The 16,232-nt window shown below is 45.3% G+C and overlaps 2 protein-coding genes across 11 annotated transcripts in view; one reads left to right on the forward strand and one right to left on the reverse strand.

Moving 5' to 3' along the window:
- zranb3 (zinc finger, RAN-binding domain containing 3) overlaps positions 1–771 on the reverse strand; it is a 105,252-nt gene extending 104,481 nt beyond the window's left edge. The window contains exon 1 of the mRNA XM_055638627.1: positions 620–771. The gene's annotated coding sequence lies outside the window, so the exon portion shown is untranslated. The remainder of the gene's footprint in view (positions 1–619) is intronic.
- LOC129699036 (R3H domain-containing protein 1-like) overlaps positions 728–16,232 on the forward strand; it is a 194,664-nt gene continuing 179,159 nt past the window's right edge. For 3 of the 10 annotated variants that reach the window (XM_055638635.1, XM_055638634.1, XM_055638632.1), the window contains exon 1: positions 729–867. The gene's annotated coding sequence lies outside the window, so the exon portion shown is untranslated. Of the gene's footprint in view, positions 868–2,182; positions 2,276–2,405; positions 2,674–16,232 lie in introns of those variants that run through there. The other 7 variants (XM_055638628.1, XM_055638631.1, XM_055638637.1 and 4 more) reach the window with 5 other exon arrangements.

Below are 16,232 nucleotides of genomic sequence, written 5' to 3' on the forward strand. Positions count from 1 at the left end.
CTCCCATTTTTTGATTAAAAAATACGCTAGACACTTTATAACTGTGGTTTAACCATATTGATCTCTGCCAATATAACTTTCATCACATATACTATGCATGATACACATTCCGCCTGCTATGTAATCCAGTCCGGGACTTGAGTAAGGAATACAGTTACTGATAACAACCCTGCTTGTCCCTAGCTCGGCAATCTGCAAGATGATATTACTAGTGCAGTAGTATGTATTATTCTCTCATCATACGTTTTAATAAAAGCCTTGTGGTTCACCTAATACTTTGTAATGGAGTGATTACAAAACAATAACGTTACGTCACTGTAGATCCAAATACACAACTAAGATTTAACTCAGCAATTCTCTGCCTTGTTCCTTAGAAATGCAGATAGGCCGTGTCTATGGACTTTATATCCCAATAATCTATTTTCGTTGATCAACCACGCAAATATATGCAATGCAAAATAACACAGTGCATGCTAATGAACACATATACCCCCAAATTGTATTTTAACATGAAACTTCATCTACGTATCAAAATGGGATAAAAATGCATCATTAGTTTAGCACTTCCCCGGGGGGGGGAGAGAAGAGATTACAGCTGCAAACTTCATACCCAACTTACTTCAACGAGAAATTATAACTTTCCAAACACTGGGGCTGAAAACGCGCTCAAACCCTGCGTCCGCGCGCTTGCGTCACCTCCCCAGTCGTCATCAGCGATTGACGTAGTGCGTGATGACGCGCGCGCGCGCAGGGCGGCGATGCCGGGTCAGGTTGGGGGTGGGGTTTTCCCGTAGGTTTTTAGGTTTCGTTTTTTTAAAGCCTGTTTTAGTCGCTCGATGAGTTCACACACGGGTTTCCGGGCGGCAGGTAAGGCGGCTTGTTTTATTTGGCCTGGTGAAGTTGACTGTTATTTGTTTTAAAATTGACTGAAGCGGGTTATCGGCGGCCGCGGTTGCAGCGGACAGCCAGCGGAGCTCGAGCGCCTGTGGCGCTGCCTCACCCTAACGTGATGGCTGCCTGGCCCCGCCCTCGGTCGCCCTCCATTGGCTCAGTGTCACCATTGTCCCCCGGTAGTCGGCGACTGCCCGGAGAAGGAGGGGGAGCAACAGGGCGAATGGCAGAAAGCCGGAACAAAAAATGTTGGTTTAGAGATACAGCGCGGAAACAGGCCCTTCGCCCCCCGCCCCGCGCGCACGAACACTATCCTGCACCAACACACACTGTGGACAATTATACCAACCCAATTAATCTATAAATCTTCGGTGTATAACCAGCATCTGTAGTTCCTTCCTATACAAACCTGTAAGTATTTGGAGTGTGGGCAGAAACCGGAGCTCCCAGAGAAAAGTAATGGTCACTGGGTCGTACAAACTCCGTACAGGCAGCACCCGTGTTCAGGAACGAACCCGGCATTTATAGTTGTACAATTATCTTGTACAACTGTAACATAACAAATGATTGCAGCTGTTTTTAAAAACCCACCGATATTTTTTTTACAAAAGGCAGATTCTTGCCCTACATTTTATCTGTGGGGGAAAAAGATAAATTATTCGCGGACCAATGACCTCGTTGTATTTGTTGGGCCAAAGGGTAAATTATGTCGGAGCAACCTGTTGAGAGCTATCAAATGGCCATGCATTTATTGTAGGTCGGTGTATGTGGCGATGTTGCTGCAGATGAATGTCAAGGCAGTGTTTGTCGAAGGCGTTTGTCAGGAGTTTATCCTAAATATTAATGTGGGAATTTGGGTGCAGAGAAACTAAAATCAAAAGTCTATTGAAAATAACACACATGGGAATCGAATCCCGGTGGAATATACCACATGCTGAGCAATTTTGCATCAACCAATACATTGTTGTACCTATACATTGAACTGATCGTACAGCCATTCGACGTAATTGTCCGGATAGATGTGTTAATTAATGATGCGCATTCACGCTCACTTTCTTCTTCCACTTGACGGTCACCTAACTGCAGAATGACCTGTGCGCTCCATTAATAGGAAATCTCTAGTTTGATGCAAATCGAGTCTTCAGAGCCTTTTAAACATTTATATTTAGAGTAACCCGGGTAAGGCTACTTCTCCCGCTTCCATTGGTCGCTGTCTGTTAGGGCGCGTCACTGCTTCCTCCATCGGGTTTGGTTGGAGTTGCCGGGGGGGGGGGGGGGGGGGGGGGGGGGGGGGAAGAAGAGAGAGAGGAGGGCCAGGGTGTTGGGGGGCAGGGTTTAGCCATGCTCCCGACTCGCTGCAACAAACCCTCTAGGTGGGGAACCGGTAAGTGTGTGTATATAAATTAAATCACCCGCCCTTTAGCTTAATCTGTTCTTGTCTTTACTGAAAAGGAAATACATATATTTTTAATGGCAATTGTGCGCCTGTGAGAAGGTCATCGTCGTTCTTAGTGACGGACTGAATAAAGGATTCGCGGAAGCGACGTTTGGGTTAAATTAGCCCGATGGCCTAGTCTCCCTCTCCCCAATAGGCCGCAGTAGCAGCTCGTGTACTTGGGGGATGCAGTAACCACGGGGGGATTCGAACAGACAGTACGTGCGCATTATTGCCAGGCAGGATGCTACATTGCTTCAGTCTTGCTGCAACGTTCTTGGAGATTTTAGATATATCGCATGTGTGTATCCATATAGCTGTCGGAGCGTACGACATGTTGAAATCGGGTGAGAGTTCGGCTTGGTTCATATACAAGTACCGTACTAGGCTTAAATAATGTAAAACACAATTTTTCTGGGAGATTCGTACCTTTTAAAATGTATCTAGGATGGGCGTGAATGTAGTAACCTCTTTAAATTTGGGTAAATAGATAAAACGGGATTAAGCCATGTTCCCAAGGATCCTAAAATAGATGAGTATAAATATAGCACTCGAGTACATCAGACATAATCTTGCCGCCTTTAACGTAATCGATTACCTAACTTCGTTTTCGACATACCGAAAAGTAAATCATTAATAATTTTAATGAAATTTATTGTAATTTTTATTGTAACTATTGTATTGAACCTTTATAATTGACCCTTAGTATTTTGGTCGACCCGATTATCATCATTGCCTTGCTTTTTAGTAATGGGGTTATCATCACCTGAATTGTCTCGTTTACGAACAGCTCACTACCCTATGATATTGACTAGAACAGGTTCGTTGTGGTAGGACGATGTACAGGAAGGATCCCATTTTATTTTTTGTGAGAAGTGGTATTGTAACTGGTATGCTTTATTTATAAATGTATGTAAAAGGAAACTTAATTTTGCTGTCATTTAGAAAGACAACTTTCTCTCATATAATGAGTATTGACAATTTCTTAAATGCATTTAATATAGATTTTGCAGATGACTGACATTACAAAATATGCCTGTGCGTAAAGTGTCAGGAAATTAACCAGCACCTTATTCTGACCAATGATTTTTTAGGGTGGTATTTCTGTGTGATTAATGAGAAAGAAACTTGAATGCTTTACAGCTATTTGAAGTTGTTGAAATATTAGAAAATTGTAACATACTGCATTGGAAAATTATGCAGTAATACTTATTAGAAAGTGTTAAAGAGAATGGATTACAAGCATTTTATTGACAATTGGCTCAATTTTCGTGGATTATTGTGGTTAGTCTCTGTAAATAGCTCACATTGTCAAATAATTGCAATCATTATTTTTATCGTCCTGTACATACATGTGGAATGATTGACAACAATAATCATTATACAAGAATGTACATCAGCATTATATATTAAATGATAATGCATTTTAACAAGGACTTGTGCTATTTCACAGTTAGAAAGTTAAAATGGAGAAAATTTGAGTTTGGGCAAATTACGTTTAACACAGAAAACAAATCTATTAAGTATTGGCACTGCATTTTGTTGTTAATGCAATCAATAATCGATTCATTTGCCATTTTTGATGTGCAGTGTTACAGGATAGTGTTTATAGGATTCCATGTACAGAGAGAGACTTCTGATGTGGTGCTCCAGATGTACAGATGAAGTTGTTGTGAAGGGCATTAAGGAATGCGCTGCAGTAACAACTTCTTGCACTTTATTTATCAAACATAACTTTCAGAAATGCCTACTGAGATCAAAGATATTTTTGTGTCAGATCATGGGTGTGAAATCAAATTGGATCGTTTCACACAAGAGTATAACTAAATCAATAAGTTTTTTTCCAAGTTTGAATAATGTCTGCAAGGTCATCTTGACTACCAAATCACAAACACTGCAGTGTGGGATGTTCTGCTGACTTTAGAATTACTAATTGTAGCAATCTGCATGTAACATATCACTGGACAATCATGTTTGTTTGGCAGTCTGAGGCTGTTATTTTCTCTTGTAATCTGATGATATGTCAACGCCTTGGAGATCTAGATTATTGGTGGCCAGCATTGCAGTTCATTCTTTACTATCGGAAGGTGGTGTGTTAATGACATTTGAATGTCTTGTGATATTGTTTGATGTGTTGAAGTGATTGTTCCTTGGCCTTTTGATATCTTTTCATAGCTTCTTCAGGTTTTTCCCAAGCTCTGTGTTTTGGTGCTTCTAATTTAATGTAAACTACATTGGGAAATATTCAGCAGGCAACAGCTGTGGAGAGAGTAGTAGACTTGTTGGCATGTCCCACTTAGGCAATTTCTTCGGCGACTTCCATAGTCGTAGCAGGTCGCCGACTAACCGGCGACTGGACTGCCCTACGACAATGTCTGCAACAACCTACCATCTCGTCGACGGCAAGCTACCGACGACCCATTAGGATGTCCACCTACGACAACCTACGTCCACCTGCATCAAGCTACGATAAGGTAAGATAATTCAGTTGCCGGTACCTGTCGTCGGTTGATGCAGGCAGTCGCCAATGGAATTAATCGAAGTCGGCACCAGCAACAACCTACGTCACCTGGCGGCAATCTACGTTATCCTGGCGACAACCTACGACAGCACCTACGTCAGGAGAAGACAAGCTATGATCATTGGCGTCGAGTCCACTCTCGCCGAAAAGTTTTGAACATTTCAAAATACAGTGGCGACTAGAAAAACGATAAGACTCTTTGGGCGACTTGAGGAGACTACTACCGACCATAAAGGCATCACTCCGCGACCATGTGGCGACAGCCTTGTCGCCTGTAGTCGCCTAAAAAAATCACCCAAGTGGGACAGGGCATTAATGTTTTGGGTTACTGATCCTTCAACAGAACGGGAAAGGTTTGTATTGAGCACCTTTCAAGTTGCAAATAATGCGAGGAAAGAAGAGAATAAAGGGAATATCTGCGATAGTGTGATGAGTTGTCCAAATGACACTCTTGCTTTTCATGCCCTCTTGGGGTTTTGCAAATGATAGCTGATCTGTGTATACCGTAATATTAATGTTACAGGTGGATGAGCTCGCATTGGAATTGGCTGGTTCAGACACATAGGTTGTTTATCCAAAGAATTAACCATAGAGTACCAACCGCTGCAGTGTGCCAAGATTGAAGAAAAGGTGCTATCCTTTCAGCTCATATTGGGCTTTGTTGGAATAGTCTCTGTTGGTATTCCTTTATTTGTATTTTCATATAATTCAATAAATTTGCTGATTCATTTTAGCATTCATGGATTATTAAGAAGATGTGGCCAAAAAAAACGTGCTGGAGGAACTCTGCGGTATCAGGCGGTATCTAAGGAGGGAAATGGACAGATAACATTTCGGGTCAGGGCCGTTCTTCTGACGGGGCGGGGGAAAGAAAGGTGGAAACGAGATTGACAAGTGATAATTGGATATATGCACATTGAGGAGGAGTGATGTTGATTGGTAGCTGGGTAGTAAGAGACAAATGCTGGAGGTGAAAAGGAAAGAAGAGAAAATTGCAAAACCGGAGGTAGAGGTATGAATGGGGGTGGGGGGGGAGGTAAAAGGGAAATGTGGGACTGGGGAATGGGTGATGAGTGTATGAAGGAGCTGGTAGAATGAGAGATGGTTGGAGAAATGTACGTGCATCAGGATTGGGGGGCGGTGGGGGGGGGAGACAGAAATGGAATGGAGGGGTTATTGAAATTGGAGATTTCAGCATTCATACGTTGAGTTGTTAGCTCCTTGAGTGGAATATGAGGTGCTGAGAGAGGAGCTACAGGGGAAAGTGCCTGGGGAGAGGATGAGTTTGGTGGGAAGGCATGAGTGAAGCAAGGCGTTACTGAGAGGGTGATCACGAATCGTGTTTTTAAAATTTTTTTGAAACTGCAACATTATGACTATTCACAAATAGCCCAGCAGTGGCCAAATCCCTGAAATATCTTTTTGCTCACCTTTTCTGGACCACAGTAGAATCGAGATTACGAGGTCAAGTAGGAAAGTAAAATTGAGGCCAAAGGTAAGTTTACGATGCATTGTGGAACAGAGTTGAAGAACTGATTTAATTCTACTCCTTCCTATTATAATCTTGGTCATTACAGAAATGCATTATTATCAATAAGAGAGTTTGGTATTCCGACTGAGCATGCCCAGGTCATAGCTCACTAGCTATAAAACAGTCTTGGCATTGTGCGTAGGCTTGCGTTTCATCCGTGGGCGGGGTCAGCTCTCCGTCGCTGCGGGTACTGTTGAGTTGCTGTTTGGGGCACCCCCTTCCCAATGTCCCGTCCCAGTTCGGAGGTGTCCGTGGTGGCCCTGGGCTGACGGGGAGGCCCTGGACTTGCAGCCGCTGGCTCCAGCTCGGCTCTGCCTATCCCGTCGGGTTGATCCCGGCAACCCTCCACCTCCACCCCCCCTTCAGTCCGACACAGAAATTCTGCTGAAGATTGGCAGCCGTGGGCCCTGCTCGAAACCGGGCCACTTGGAGCCGCTGCTGCTGGAGACGTCCTGGTCGGAGAGATTCTGGGGCCATGGCGCAGGCCAGGCGCCCGCTGGAGCTGCGGGTATTGTTGGTAACGGTGGTGCTGGCGGCAGCAGCAACCTCCTCCCCTCCCTTGCCCAGCCGCAAGTCCCGAGTCCAGGCCAGCTCCAACTCCAGGTCGGGGCTGAAGGCAGCACGCAGAGCGGCCCAGTCTAGCGCTGGGTCGGAGGAGGCTGAGCCTAGGCTAGCGCTCTGGCGCAGGCGAGGCCGGGGCCCTCGCTCCTCCTCGGGGTTGTGGATGAAGTGGCAGCGGGTACCGTAGGGGCAGAGGCCGGTGGTGCGAAAGGTACGGCTTGTACTTTGCATACCACCGGCTTTTGCCCCCACGGTACCCGCTGCCACTTGTACTTGGGGTGGCAGCTGAGGCTGTGGGCAAACTGGCACATCACCGTAGCGGCCCATTAGGTTCCTCTGGGGCCGGCGCTTCCCCATGCAGGGCCTGGGGGCCGGTGTCCTGTTGGTCCGGACGTCTCGAGTGGGGGGTGGGGGGGGGGGGCGGTAACGGTTCGACAGCACTTGCGGTTCTTCCCACCCCACCTCCGGTGGAGGCGGAGGAGGGGTGGAGAGGGTTCTCCTCTGCCCGGCCCTGGCTGTAGACTCCAGCCATCCGCTCGGCCACCGCCTGGGCTCCAGTCTAGGCCCTGATTTCATCTCCGGGCTCGTCCCTGACCTCGGACCCAGGCACGTGCTTGGTTCCAGCTATGGCTTCTTTCTTGGCCCCAGTCACGGCCTCATCCCAAGCCCCAGGCTCGGCTCTCACTCCAGCACCAGGCTCGGCACCAGCCCAGGCCCAGTCCACGGGCTCGGCCCGCGGCACCACCCTCCCCACCGGGTACTGTTCGGGCGCCGGCAGCCGCAGCCACTCTTCATTCATCACGAGTGCTGGAGTGCTCCCGGAGTGTCCCGTCCAGCCTAGCGAGCGCAATGTGAGGTCACTTGGATTTTTTTTTCCAAAGTGGGTGAATTTGAAGAAATCGGGCTGTTTTTTAAATTTCAAGGATTCACAACTTCGGAAATATAGGTGGGAATGCGACGGGAAGATGTTTATCCCCACCACGGGAAAAGGATGTGTGAGTAGGATGTGTGAAAATGGGAAGGCTGTGGCCTGACGTTTGGAAGAAGATAGGAAAAGCAGATTGACACCTCGTGGGCACAAATAAGCCAAAGACTTTTAATATTAGATAGATGGATAGATAGTTACAGCTGGCTTCTGAAATGAGGCTGGTGTTTTGAAAATGACTGCATTTCTTTTACAGTCTAAACAATCTAAACAGAATAGAAATAAAAATGATTTGCATTCTGATTAAAGCAGAGTAGTTTATGTCGAGAGTTATGGGCCTGTCCCACTTAGGCGAATTTTCAGGCGACTGTGAAGTCGTAGCAGGTCACTGAAAATCTGTCATAGTGGAACACACATCGCTTCCTTCACCAGCCAGTTATGCAGGGCGAGCGCTGTCTGAGTGAAATTCACATGGTGCAAAGCCAATGTGATACAGTCACACACCACGATGAACGGGATGGTTGGCACTAATTAAGAAGGTGAAAGCACAGTGTACGGGAAGGGTCACTTAAGTCCTTGGGTAGAGGGGGAGACTGGGTGGGGAGGAGGAGTAGAGACAACTTTTAAGAAGCCAGAGATACATGGCTGTGAAGCTTGGCGGACATTAACATTACCAGTTGGTTATCCTTGGTTCTGTAAATACTGTTTACGTTTTTTTTCTCCCAATTTGCCAATGAAATTCACCGGTCAGCACTGGCGACAACCCATGACCTCCTGGCGACCCACTACCACTGTACCTACGGCACGAGAATTCTCGCTGCTCTCCATGGCAGCTTCATTCTGGTCGACCAGAAGTAAGCCACGACCAGTTCCGAAAATGCGGGAACTACTCATGACCATGTAGGCGACTCCCCGGCAACCACCAGCGAACATGTGGCGACCTCATTGTCTCCTGTAGTCGCCTAAGTGGGACAGGCCCATAACAAACTAAGCTCAAGAATCCACAATAGTTGAGTCTGCAACAGAAGTTACACCAAATTACAGAATTAATATTTTATATTTTTTCAGCCTTTTTCAGTATAAATGCTTCATGTTTATAATGGAGGGTGCCGACGCGAGATCGTTGAGCTGTAATTACACCCTCTCTCAATGATGGTGCAGCAATATCAGCACCATCAGGACAGCATAATCACAGCCTGACGAGTTTATGTGATATTATTATTGGAAGTGTGGGAATAAAACGTAACCAAAATATGAACATTAGGGTAGAAATTGGTGTTGGTTCTCCCTTGATTTTTAAGTATGCCTTGCTTACAGACTACACCAACCTTGCTCTGATTCCTATTGTGTAATACCATAATCTTACAGATGTGAAATCTGTCACATCACACACTTCCCCTGACTTTGGTTTCTTTCTGTGTGGAGTTTGCACGTTCTCCCTATGACTGCGTGGCTTTCCACGGGTGCTCTGGTTTCCTCCCACATCCTAAAGACGTGTGGGTTTGTAGGTTAATTTACCTCTAAATTTCCCATTTGTGGGTAGGGAGTGGGATAATGCAGAACAAGTGAGAATGGGTGATTGTAAACTGGGTTGGGCCGAAGAGCATGTTTCCATGCTGTATCTCTAAACTAAACATATTGTATGATACTAAAAATCTGCTTTAGCTTGAGATTAAACACAAAAAGCTGAAATAACTCAGCGCGACAGGTAGCATCTCTGGTGAGAAGGGAAGTGTGATGTTTTGGGTCGAGAACCTTCTTCAGATTTGTCTTTGTAATCATGCAACCGTGTCATTAAAAACATTTCAACACTTTTTTTTCCCCCCCCACTTGCCAACTGATGGGCAAATTTCTGATCAAAATTTTATTGGAGCTAGCAAACAAAGACCTAATCAATTTCCTTCAATTAACTCTCCTCCACCTAGTTGGACTTGTCCTCACCATAGACTACTTGTCTTTTGACTCCTCTCGAGTTAAAGGTGTAGCCATTGTTGCTTGTATGAGCCCCAGTTATGCCTCCCTTTTTGTTGGTTACACAAAAGTGTTCTTGTTTCATACGTACACTGGCCCTGTTCCCATCTTTCTCCACCACATCGACGATTGCATCGGGGCTACCTGCATCGGTGCAGAAATTGCCGAATGCCGAATTAACCACCACTAGCTTCCACCCTTCCCACAAATTCACTTGGACTATCTCTGATACCTATCTCCCCTTTCTTGATCTCTCTGTCTCCATCACAGAAGACAGACTATTGACTGATGTCTACATCAAGCCTACTGACTCTTACAGTTATCTGGACTACACTTCTTCCGACCCTACCTCTTACAAAGCTACAATCCCCTACTCTCAATTCATCCGTCTCCATCACACTTGCTCCCAATATGAGGTTTACCATGCAAGGATTCTTCATTCTTTAGTGAACATGGTTTCCCCCCCCTTCTGTCATAGCTGGGTTCCTCACGTGCATCTCCTCTGCATCCCATAGTTGCTCATGCTCCCCCTTTCCCCCAGAAGCAACAAAGACGGTTCCCCTGTCCCTCACCTTGCACCCTACTAGCCACCGCATCCTACACATTCTCTTGACATTTCCGTTACCACCAACGTGATTCCAGCACTAATCATTTTCCCATCACCCCTTCCGTCTTCTGCAGAGACCGCTCCCTCTGGAACTGTGCTTCACTCATCCCTTCCCCACAAACCACCTCCTCCCAGGTATTTTCCCCTGCAACCACAGGAAATGTAACACCTGTACGTGTACCTCTTCCCTCGACTCCAGGGCTCTCGCTTAACTTTCTTTCCCTGTTGCCAACCGGGCAACCTTGGCAGCTTTTTAGGTTGCTAAATGACAGTTTAGGTGGTCATTTAAGATGGCTTGCATGACGCGTGCTCGGACGAAGTGCGTAGTTACCAGTTGGAATTATGCTCAATGAAGCATTCACATATTATTTCTGCTTCAAATAAAGTCACAAACTAACATATTCACCAATCAAGACATGATATATACTGAAGAAGGGTTTCGACCCGAAACATTGCCTATTTCCTTCGCTCCATAGATGCTGCTGCACTCGCTGAGTTTCTCCAGCATTTTTGTGTACCTATGATATATACCACAATGACATGCAGCAAAATTATAATACAGTATCTCAACTCTTTTTACACATTGCAATTAATGCAATTTTTATTATTTCTTTCCACTTCCTAACAAAAATGTGGTTGGATTATTCAGCGTATGATCAACCTGTGTCAATAAATCCTGGATGTTGATAACATGCTTAACCATGCACACTACAGATTGATGCAAGCATGTTTTCTGTGAAGGACCGAAAATTATCATGACATGGCCATAGCATGGGTCGTTATTGCTATTGGTACAGAAAGACTCTCGCTTCCCACAAAATTTATCCACAACAAAATATACAGGTTGCAAGGAATTTTCTAAATGCATTTTATGATAATAGCTGTTAAAACTGACTACACCCATCTGACAGGTTAAACATTACACTAACTAACAAGAGATGACCAAAGGACATAAATGCAGCAAATGTTCTTTTGGTAATATATTTAAAGGTGTCAAGACGCCACATTACCGGACATTCAGATTAGATGTATGTGTTGTGAACAGCAATGAAGATACACAGTTTGTAAGCAACAATTTAAAAAAAAATTGTTGATACACGCTTTTTCCATCATTCCCACTTCAGAATTAACGTTAAAATTTCAACTCAAATATCTCCTGACCAAATTTGTGATGTATATGACTGACTGTAGAAGTAAAACCTGGATAAATGGATGGATTGAGGCAGGGGAATTAGTGCGTGTTGGTTGGAGTAGGTAAAATTGTGAGGGGAGAGTGCGGGGGATGACAGTGGGGGTGTGCAGGATGGATGGGGGGATCTGTGCAGGATGAAGGGGGTAGCAGTGCAGGATGGATGGGAAGGAGGGTCAGTACAGGATGAATTGGGCGACCAATGTAGGATTGATGGGGAGTGGCAGGAGAATCAATGCGAGGTGGATAGGGAGATCAGTGCAGGCTGAATAGATTGGGGGGGGGGGGGGGGGATGGGGGAGTAGATGAGAAGGGGAGCACAGGGGATGTCAGTGAGGACTGAATAGAGGCAGGACTGGGGATCAGTGTGGGATGGAGAGGAGGGGTCTTGGGATAAGGGGTGTGGAGGGGGGGTGTACGAGAAAGAGAGCGAGGAAGGGGCAGAGGAGGTGGGAAGAAAGGCCAGCACTCCTCGGACAACACCAGCATCATCGCTGCCTTGGCCGTCCCTGTCAGGCATGGAAATCGCTATCAAAATATGGAGGGGACCGGGAACAGAAACAGAGTATCTTGGCGGCCATGAGCACACTCACACAAACGCGCGAGGCTTCGGAGGCCCTGTGAACGGTAATTTCAGCTCAATCCAGCGCTAAATGCAGCTCATCTCTGCCTGTCTCGCCTACAGCTCTGTCTCAATCCAGACAGGGCTGTAAGTTAACCTGGCGGAGTTGAGCTGGGTTTAGCACTGCTTCTCTGCGCTGGCTTTGGGCCTGAGGGCACAGTTCCCGTGTGACTCCCAATGTCTCTGGACGCCCCCGGGGAGGGGGGGGGCTCTCAGCTGGGGACGGGGATGGTCCAGTGGCGGTTCGGCAATGATTGCAGCGCCGGAGACCGGGATCGATCCTGGCTTCGGTGAAAGTCTGCCAAGAGTGTTTTGGCACGTCTCCCTCCATCAATCACCGCGCTCTATCCTCAGTCCCACCCCCTACTCTCGCCTCTGACATACACCTCCCTCTTCCAAGGGTTTATTTTGAAAGCAGCGTTGGCGGAGTGGCAAGCAGCAGCTGTTATCAGGCCGGGCGGGGTGCGGGAGGAGATGGCGCCGCCGCTGCTGTGCGGGGCCCGTCATTCGCTCCGACCCTCCGTCACGCTACACTTAGCATCTTTACCACAACCGTCGCCGACACAAAACGTCACATCCCTTTTCTCCAGAGATGCTGCCGGACCCGCGAAGTTAGTCCAGTTTTTTGTGTCGATAAACCAAGTTGCCAAGCTGGGCAAAAAGACTCGCCGTTTAGGTTGCCCGGCGGCACTTTGGGTGGTCAGTGGCACCCGGGGAACCGCTAATTTTGAGGCCTGGACTCCATCCAGGAACCCTGACTGTCTTTCAGGTGAGATAGAAGTCCATGTGCGCCGCTTCTAACCACAACTGCTATATCCAATGTGGTGACTCCTTATATAATGGTGAGACCATGCGTAGATTCGGTGATGGTTTGGCTGAACGCTAAGGCTCAGTCCGCCAAGGCCTACTGGATCACATGGTTGCTAACCATTTTAACCCCCTTTTCCATTTCCATACTGACTGTTCTGTCCTCTGCCACCTCCATTCCTGAGTGAGGACGAGGCAGATGATAGAACAGTCGGTTAAATACAAATTGGAGGAAAAGCACCTCATATTTCACTTGAGTAGCTTACAACCCAGTGGTATGAAGGTTAATGTATTTAATTTTAGGTAACCTCCACAAACACTCCATCCATTTCTTCTTCTCTCTCTTCCCCCAACCCCCCCCCCCCCCCCCCCCAATCCCCCACTAAAAGTCGGTTTAGGAGTTCCACAGTTTGCAACGACGTATCGTGAGATTACACCATCTGTAGCCAACAATCAACCTATCGGGGAATCTCCTGCCTGAGGTCCTCTTTTGCCGATCCTAATCCTGTTTTTCTTGCATCTAGCCGCCCCAATCAGTATAAAGAAGGATCCCAATCCAAAGTGTCACATCCATTTTCTCCAGAGATGCTGCCTGACCCGCTGAGTTACTTCAGCGTTTTGTGTCTATCATTGTCACTTGCAAAATGGTTCCTTTTTATTTAATATATGTTTGTTTTTGTTTTACCTTTTTTGTTCTTAATATGCATTATTTTCATGGCTTTCATGCTTTTGTATGATGTTATTTTCAACTGAGATGAGTAAGGCATCTTACTTTCATATATAACTGCTGTGGAAGCATGATCATTCCAATGATAAATTAAAAATGTAAAGCTTCTCTTTGGAAGTGGCTGGGACAAGAATGCTGGTGTGAGATGACATGGGTTGTCACCTGCTTGTCATCTCAGCTCTGTAAATAGCGCACACTTTTTTTAAATGGAAATTTGTTGGTTCAAGACCATTTTATGTATGACCAGCAGAGCATTTGGGCAAAGCTCTGCCCAATGTTGGTAGTGACTTTTTTTTTGGTGAAACATTAACATCAGCTTTGCTTATTCAAAGAAAAGTGAATTGCTGCCGGCACTAAACAGATTAACTATTTTTTCCTATTTGATATCTGGAGATTTTTTCAAAGTTATCCACATGAAGTCAATGACAATGTTTCAGAAAATCCCAAATGAATGTGAATACGTTGAGAGGTTCTAATTAAATAAGAACCAGCTGTCGAAACAAGGAACTGCAGATGCTAGTTTACACAAAAGTTTCTGGAGTAACAAAGGGTCAGGCAGCATCTCTGGCGAAAATGAGTAGGTGAACCTTTTAAGAACCAATTGTTCCTCTTTCTGTTCCTACTTCTTGGTACAAAGCAGGGCCTTTAGTGTCCGAGCCAGTTTCACCACTCATTAGGACTGCAAAGGCCAATATATCCTTCTGATGTGTAGTGGCCCAATTTGTTCACAGTATTCAAATTCTCCAGTATATATTTCCAGTTTGTTTCCTTTTGGATGGGAGATAATGCCATTGTGAAATAAATCGCCTTGTATTCTCGGCAGTCCTTGTCAGTTTAGATGTTGGTTGTTGAGTAAAGCTCCCTACAGAAAAGGAGTATTTAAGGTGTCACTGAATCATGTCCATGTATTAGCACACAGAAGCCCAACATAAATACCAAAAAGAGCCCACCATCTTCTAAACTACTGTGCCACCTTGGATCTTATGTTGGTCTTGTCAGTAACTCAACACAGAATAGTTTGTAAGTTATTCTGAGGGATTAAATTGCCTTGATACTACTGTAACAGAAGAGCAAACTGATCTCAATTCACATTGCAAAAGTTCACTCATGACTTGTTTCCCATGTGAGATTTCTTTGCTCTTCAGGTGCGATTTCCAATTATGCCCTCAATTAAAGGTAATTTTGTGGTCTCGGATAACTTTGCTAAATTGATTGATAATGCACACGACTTTTCCATGGCATCTTACAGATTCACAGACAGATTTTATGTTGTTAATGTGCTGGATTTAATCCACGTTTTTACAAACGCTTACTCTCTGAATCTGTTCAGTCGATTTTTCTGTTTAAATATTGCTTTATCACAATCATCAGTGGAGTAGCTGAAGATATGTGCCGTTTCACTGAATGCATACAAGCAGAGTTAAATAATATCCGGTGTTTGCATTGAACATCTCAATATCCTATTTGAATGAAAGGCAATTTATAACTATAATTGGGTTTTCGGATAACAAACCTTGCATATCTGATCATCCTGAAGCTCAGATTTTCATCATCCAGGTAACTAATCAAATATTAATGTTGGTTGTTTTAAGATTGCGATATTCAAGTTGTCAAATATTTGGAATTTTGTTTTGGTAGAATTGGCCAAACCTTGTTTTGTTAACTCCCCCCCCCCTGATTAATATTGTTTTTTCAGGGATGAGCTTACCCGCAAAAAACAGCATTTATTGCCCATTCTTAATTGGCCTTGGTGGTGGTGCCTTGTGAACTGCCACAGTCCTTGTGGTAAAGGTGCAGTTGATGGTACTCTCGTGTGATGCTGTCCTTAATTGAATTAGCTGTAAAGGCCAAGGGTTTCTGAGGTGTTGTCATAGTGGAAGTGACGAATCACTGGAATGTATTGTGTAGATAGATAGTGTGCTCTGAGCCATGATTCACTGTACTTGAAAGGAATTAAATTTTAGGTTGGAGCAGATCATGCAATGAAGTTGGCCGAAGTTTTTATGAAACTCATGCGGCACACTATCACGGCTATAAGTGCAGGTCAGAAGCTGCATAATCTGCAATGGGTGACTCTCTTCCGGACACCATCCGCTATCTACGAGGCACATGTCAGGGGAGTGGTAAGGTACTCCCCACTTATCTGGATAAGTTTAATTTCAACAACACTCAAGTTGATCAGTAACATTCAGAAAAACGTTTCCTATTTGATTGGTATATGATCCAGCACAACAAACTCTATGATATTGTGATATGGTTTTGATTTGCCATAACTGCAGTGTGATTATTACAAAACACACTGCAGTTCTCTGGGTACTCAGTCAAAGAGTTATAGAATGGCAACAGGCTCTACGAACCACCTTGCCTATGCCGACCAAATTGGCATTCTGGGCTCATCCCACTTGCCTGCACTTGGCCCACATGCCTCGAAACACTTCTATCCAA

This window comes from Leucoraja erinacea, chromosome 7 (assembly GCF_028641065.1).
Source record: "Leucoraja erinacea ecotype New England chromosome 7, Leri_hhj_1, whole genome shotgun sequence".
NCBI lineage: Eukaryota > Metazoa > Chordata > Chondrichthyes > Rajiformes > Rajidae > Leucoraja > Leucoraja erinaceus.